The sequence below is a fragment of the Nipponia nippon genome, unplaced genomic scaffold (genome assembly GCF_047370975.1).
Source record: "Nipponia nippon isolate SJK-2023a ecotype South Korea unplaced genomic scaffold, ASM4737097v1 scaffold_4, whole genome shotgun sequence".
Taxonomy (NCBI): Eukaryota; Metazoa; Chordata; class Aves; order Pelecaniformes; family Threskiornithidae; genus Nipponia; species Nipponia nippon.
Genome location: NW_028262358.1, coordinates 51,921,564 through 51,928,888, shown reverse-complemented (window position 1 = coordinate 51,928,888; position 7,325 = coordinate 51,921,564).

Genomic DNA, 7,325 nt, shown 5'->3' with positions numbered 1-7,325 from the left:
ACAGACGTGCCCTCCCCAGCACCTCTGGCACCTTCCCCATCCTTCTGTATCCCTCACTTCCACTAAGGTATTCGCTCAGTTACTGCATTATGATGCACAGGTGGTGGTTAAAGTTTAAGAAAAAAGCCGCATATGTGGGTTACATGTGGCCGTTTCTCCTGCGTGGGAGAGGATTTGAAAAGCCTCGAGTTTTAATTGAGTTTATAAAACTCTTTGATAAACATGATGTTTTAGAGATTTTAATCAGATCAGCTTTCCCTACAGGTTTTCAAAACCAAAGGAGCTAATTGTGGTAGCCAAAGGCCTGTTAGCATGTTACTGCGTCCAGGATAGTTTGGGAACATCTGCATGCATCATGTAAGCAAGCACTCTTTTTGCAAGCTTTCCTCAGGTCTATAGCAGTTTCCACTTTTAGGCTTAGGTCTGGTTCTTCTCTCAATCTCATTGCCTTGAACCTGGTTGATATGCATCTAATTCAGTGCAGCTGCTCCTGATTTATTTCTGAGGAAAGAAAAAAACCCACTTGTACTGCCATTTCTTTCAAGGATGACAATGCGGATTCGGAGAAATATATCTTTGTCTTAATGGATCTGATCCCGGAGAACTAGATGTGGGGATATTGCCGGCAATCGATCCTGATATAAAAATGCTCGTTCTGTAAGTTTTCCACGTGAAAATGTCAAAAAAGGAGAAGTGTCTTTCATCTGCCAGACTGGCACGCCTCACTGCTGTCTTGTGACAAGGATGTGATCTCTCAAGGCGCTGTATTTGAAACGAGCTGTTATAAACTGTTTCCTTTTGTGCCTTTCCTCCTTTCCTTTTTTCCCTCATAAGATCCAAGTGCCTAAATCTTTCCCCAGTTCTGGTCTTGTGGTGTTTGTTCTCATTTATTTGACCACTGTGAGGCCTACTGTGGGTTGAAGTTTATCAGATCTCATTTCAGAGTCAGGGTACATTGGTTAGCACAGTGGTTAAAATATAAACAACAGTAGGAGGCTTATTAAATAGAAGTTGACCCTTGAAATTGGGTTTCCTGTAAGCTTATAAAAATCCCCTGCAAAAGAGATTGCAAATAATGTCAGAACACAGGTCACACCTTGTTGAATAAATTCACATAAACCTAATTCCCCTAAATTTCAGAATCAGACCAAGTCAGAAAACAGCCACTTAGATATCAGCTATTTGCTAAGAGGAGAAAGGACCAAAGGTAAGATTCAGTTGTCTGGAGGTGAAAATCTCAAAAAACAGCTCTAAGGAAGGGCACAGCTGCAAGACTGGGGTGAGCATGAACTAAAGGAGCTCATGTAAGAGCTCCAAAGGGTAATGATGTGGCATAGATGCACGGGCAGTTGGGAAAAAAGGAAGGTATTTTTACTTTATTTTCAAAGACAGCCAAAGCAAGTGACGAAGTGAGACTTACATAGCTCTGATTCACAGAGCCAGAGGGCACTTTGGGCAGTGACCCCAGAGGGATAATGTGGATGGCTTCTAGTGGCGGGAGCTGCTGCGGGTAAGGTGGGAGAGGTTCAGCAAGGGAAAAGGTAGCCAAGTTAAAAATAAATTCTGTCCTTGCCCTAGACATAAAGGAACACAGAGGGCAGAAGACCTGGTGGATAAGCTCATCTCTGCAATTTCTGGCCATAGAAGCTAACGTATTCAAGGAAAGGAAAGTACGGTGACAGCAGGGAGAGACAGAGAGGATGTTTTTCCAGTAGTGAAAGTTGTAGTCTTTGAGATGTTTGTTTGTTCTGGCTGCTGCCAAATATCAGAAATCAGCAGAATAAAGTCAGACAGACATATGAGAAGCACAGAGGTTAGGAAGTGAACAAACTCAGTGTCATTTATAGTGGAAAGATCTAAAGAATTAACTACTGGGGTTTCTGTGTTGCTGAAAAAATATCCAGAAAAACAGGGACCCTGCAATTGCCTTTAACAGAGTTGTGAAGAGCATTAATGCCATACAGAATCTGACAGCAGCCTTTACTGGAGGCAATTAAGAGAAAATGCAGTCGTTTCCACTGCCTTAAAAGTAAGCAGCTGAAATGTGAATTCAGCTGTAAGTATTTAGAAATAGTGCCCAGTTCAGCAGCAGCGGCATTTAGCATGCAGCGTCCTAGAACGCTTTGTACATGAGGGACTACTTCGTGCTAGGTAGGAGGGCAAAAGCATTCTCCATGCCCGAGACAGAGCTTTGGAGAAACCATAGCTAAGCTAAAGGATGGCATACAGCAGAGCGACCCGGTGGGCAGCTTTGAGTTCTGCCCAAGTGTCACAACATGTAATGCCCAGCAGTAGCACTGCTTTGGGAAATGGTTCAGCAAAACCACTGTGGTCATCTACTGTAGCCTACTCCACATTTCCATTAGTGGGAGCACGTCCCGCACACAACCTTGCCCTTTCTGGATTTTGTTATTCTCCTAGTGTACCGCAATCGCCACCCTGCCTGCGAGTGCTAGTCGCTCTTTACATGTGGGTCCACACAACAGAAACGGGGAAGCAGCATATAATAGGGCCTGAAATTCAACCTGTGTGTCTATTTTTCTTTTTAATTCTGTTTGCACTCAGGCTCCTCAAAGGCTGGTGCCTGGCAGGTCATGGTTACGCTTTTTTGGGTTTAGCAGGCAAGTGGCTCCTGTTTCCCCTGCGCCAAATCACAGGACTCAGCTGTGACTGCTGTTCTGGAGCCCAGGCAGAGGGAGGGTTGCTGAACTCTTATCAGTCCTTACTCTCACATGTAATGATGCAGCTTAACCCTTTGACCACTCTGTTCAAAATGTTTGGAGTTACCGGGGAGTACTTGGACGAGGGTGAGGGCTATTTGGCAGCAGAATGTGGAAGAGAAAATGAGGAAAACCAGCATAGCCACTATTCCACTTCTGGTTAGAAAGGCAGAGGAGAGAAAGTGTGGAGAGATTTTGCATTTTACCCAACAATTGCCTCCAAAGACCCCAGCAAATGCCTGTTATTTGTAACATGCTGTTCTGATATTTTTCTACACTCTTACACAGTTATATACAATGATCCCTGCAGCAGTGTGTTGTTTACTGATGGTTCCAGCCAGTGATGAAATCGGCTGTCTAGAAAGGTCACTGAAGCAGGATGAATGTTTATAGCTCCTTGTTTCTATCACTGTTTCAGAAAAGAGGGACAAGCAACCTCCATTTTCCACACAATGTATATACTGAAAGTGCCAGTGCAGTTTCTACTTGTCACTTACATGTAGGTTTATTTCCATGCTTGTTCTTGACTCATTAACTTGCTTAAAGGAAGGACGTTCTAACCAGTTTAATCTTATTGAAACAAAATGCTAAAAGGGCAAGGCAGCAAATGATGTTGTTATATTCCATTCAAGGCTGTGCCAAATGGGATCAGTTCAAGCCGCTTGAGTCAATGAGATTTGCAACAATATGTCAGCGAGGTGAGAATATCACCTTCAGATTTAGTTTACTATTTTGGCAGATTGTGTGTTTGTGTCTGTGTGCGCATGTGTGAGTATGTGTGTTTATGTGTGTGAGTGTAACATACAATAACATCTTCTTTGTTTACAAGAAGTTTATCAAAATGTTTATGATGGTTCCAGTTTAACAGGTGTTGTTTAAAAAACCTTTAATCATTTTTATGTCACTATGCAAAAAGACCGTGCCATTAGATTCCACTGCTTGCATTTGCTGGAGGCAGCATTGGAAAAGTTGTTTAGTTTTTTTTCTCCCTGACTTTCATGTACACTCCTGAGCTAAGATCAGGAAATTTTGCATTAGAAATCATGGAAAATCTGTTTTATCATTTGCTCCTATTGTATTTTAACTCAAAGTAAATTTCTGAAAGATATGCCATTTACATATGTCGTGTCCAAAAGACTGTAGCATATCATGTTCTGTTTTTGCCAAAGTGCAGAAATATAAGATTCATCACAAACAACGAGGTGGAAGGCGGATGAAAGCATAGTGAAAGCTTAAATGGATGAAGATGTGAGCAACTGGAGTTATCTTCATAGCTTTTTGTCCAAACTTGTTTTCAAAGTCTGCAACACCTTCCCTAGTTACAAACTGCCCATGAGTCTTGTAACACCTTGTATAAGATAGCTTCTTGAAGAAAATGCACTTCTAGCACTCAGAAAGGTTTGAAGTGCTGCAGTTGTCTACAGGCTTAAGGTACAGGAAACCAAAAATATCCAGTGGTGCATTTACAAGTGTGACAGAGTAGAGAACATACAGTGCACCAAAGCAGACCCAAGAAGCATGGATGAAGCAAAGAGGATGGTACTTGTGTGCCAAGGACGCAGGGCACCATTCGATGACAAAGTACTGGTGTTATTATGAGAACCAGGGTCCAAGTTCCTAACTTCTATGGCAATGTATTGACACGGTCCTAGTAGTAATGAGTTGCACTGTAAATATAAAAATAGATTTATTATTTAGACACACCAAAAAACTGGAAAATGCAAGAAGCCTTGCCAGAAGCAGTGTATCACTATGTGCCAGAAGCAGTGTATCACTGTGTGCCACAACCAGGACAGATGACTGATAGTAAATCAAGAATTCCCATGCTGCAAAAGAACGGCTAAAACGGCAGTCGTTTTCTCAGCTGGTGAAAATAATGCAGGATTTCCAGACTGTATTCTCATAAAAGCTAAAAAAAAAAAACCAAGTCACAAAATGACACCCAGAAAAGACTCAAATAACTGTGAAACTAGGTCAAAGAAGATTCAGAGAATATTGTAAAGTGAAAGCCAAAGAGAGGCTTCAGCCCCTGAAAACATCCTGTAGCAAGAGGATGGACTGCTAATGAATCACATGGATTTCTGGGAAAGAAACCCCATTTCCAAATGTGACGCATAGTGACATGAAAATTGTCATATTTATTAGAGTCTCCAGGGAGAGCTACACTGACAGTCACCCCAAATCTAACCAAATAGTATTGAGAGGTACTCTGACAAGAGCGTTCGCGAAGAATGGCCTTTTTTAAACCTTGAAATCAAGAACAATAGCCTTTGGTTTACTTGAAAGAGCAGCAGCATTTCAGTGACAAATGTGCAGGGCTGTTGGGTTCCATGAGGAGTATGCAGCTGCACACATCTGCGCTACTGCCATCTGTGAATTACAGGTAGACTGTACAAAACCTCTGCAGGCAATGGTATCGCCTGGGTTGGCAGACCCCCAGCACGCACAGTTCAGCATCTGCTAGCAAAAGACGGTATCAAATATCTGAAATTTTCATTAGGCAATGCCTACAGGCACTGAGGATGGCTTACAGGCACCAAGAGACACAGGAACAATTTCTGGGTCTGGCTAGTTATTACAGAGAATTTGTGACAATGTTGTTTGAAGGAAGAGCACTACTGGCAGAACTTACAAAAACAACAGTACATGGGGAATAGAAAGCAAGTGCCAGATGGCAGCAAGCCTTTCATGTGCTCCAGGAAGCATTGTGCTCAACAGGTTCTGAAAGTATTCAAGTTTATTGAGCATACAACTCAAGAAAAGCCTTTGGGGCTGTCTTACCGTTGGAGAATTAGGGAGAGACACACGGAGTACTAGACTTGAGCAGAAAACTTGTGCAACTAGAGAGTGCACTATATTGGTGACAGAGCAAAAGGAGCTGTTTCTGGGTTCATGCTTCAGGTTTTTCTCCGCCCCTGTCTCACAGGTTAAGTGAGGTGAATGGTGACAACAGGCTGCAGAAGTGGTTGTAGTCTGAAACATACTCCCCTGTAACAGCCTGTTACATGTTCAGCTGATCATACAGGAAAAAGTGGAAGAGATTCACCATCATCTCCAGCTCCTCTGGGTCAGAGCACAGGGGTCTGTGATGGTGTGCGAAACTTCACGCTAAGGGCCACGTCCTTTAAAAAGGTGGCCTGTTCCTATGGCTGCTGTGGGGGTACACAACCAAGGGCAGACTGGATGGAAGGAGAGCAGGAGCTCAGAGAGGGGGACAATATTCAGGATCTGGAAGGAATCGAAGGAAAAGATGCTGTCAAGAAAGACTGGGTTAAAGAACAGCTATTCAAACAGTATCATGATGAGCAAAGGAAATTGATGAGTGGGTCATAATGGAAACCATAAAGAAACCATAGGGAAAATCAAGGAGCAATTGGGGAGTCTGCAAATATTTTATTTATTTTTAACTCTAGCTTTTTTAAAAATCCAAAAATGAGTTTATAAAGCCTGATCTCTGTAGAGTTCTTTATAGCAATAATAAAGTACCTAAATACTAGACATAGATTTACAATATACTTTAAATCAGGCATGCAACTGGAAAACTAAAAAAATACAGAAATCCTTGTTCAGATTACAGGTCCATAGGAGGTGTACAGGAGGTCTATACATATACTGTTTGGAAGTGGTATGTTTTTAAGTGATACACAGAAAATTGGAACAACATCTGAAAATGCCGGAACTAGCTTTGGTAATTGATTCGGAGTCAATGGGACAAGTGGGTTTCTGTTGATTTCTGATGCTGCTGGAACACGTCCCACTCAGCGATTTCCTTTGGTCACTACAGTACTGCTTGAAGAGCCTTTCTCTACCCCAGCCTTTCCTGACAGCTTCAACAGCAGTACTTTTGCATTGCTCTGGGAGGCAACCAGGCCAGGTTCCGTGGCTCTGGGAGGCCTGACTAATCTGGGGGTTCCTTTCTTTCTCCACCTCCCTGCCACAGAGCGCACAGGAGCATGAGCTGCCAAGCCTGATAAGGCAAGCACCGGCAACCTGGCACCCAGCTTCACTTGTCCAGCCCTCTGAGACATCCGTGCCTCTTACAGAAATAAACTGAAAGAGCAGTTTATTTTAATTCCTGAACTGTGTCAGGGCTGAACTGTTGATGTCACAACTGAGAGCAGGATTTCTATGCAAGCGCCTCACAAACATGTTAACCATGCCATATGCCACCCAACTCACTGCTTTGCCCACTGGAGTGGATAGCTGTTTTTTCCATGCAAACATCTAACCTAGGAAGGTTAAATGATTGCACAGCGCAGTGCAAAGCTCTGCTTGGGTGGTGAGAGTGGGGAGAATTAGCCCCAAGAAGAAGCAACCCCACCAGGCCTTCATCCAGCTCCTGGCAGCTCAGGCACAGTCTAGCTTGGCCTTTTCTTACCCAAGGCAGCAGCTGGGTTTGGTTGCTACTTTCTTATTCTTGGAGCAGCAACAGAAAGGACAGCAGATGTCAGTGAAAGGTACAGGGACAGGCCTGATTTGGGATAAAGTTTCTTGCACAGAGAAGACCTTATACACAGAGACAGGCCAGCTGCTTGCATGTACGGAGAAGAAAAGCAGGTGTCTGAACAAAGAGGAAGCCACTTTCATGAGCTGGAGCACGTCTCT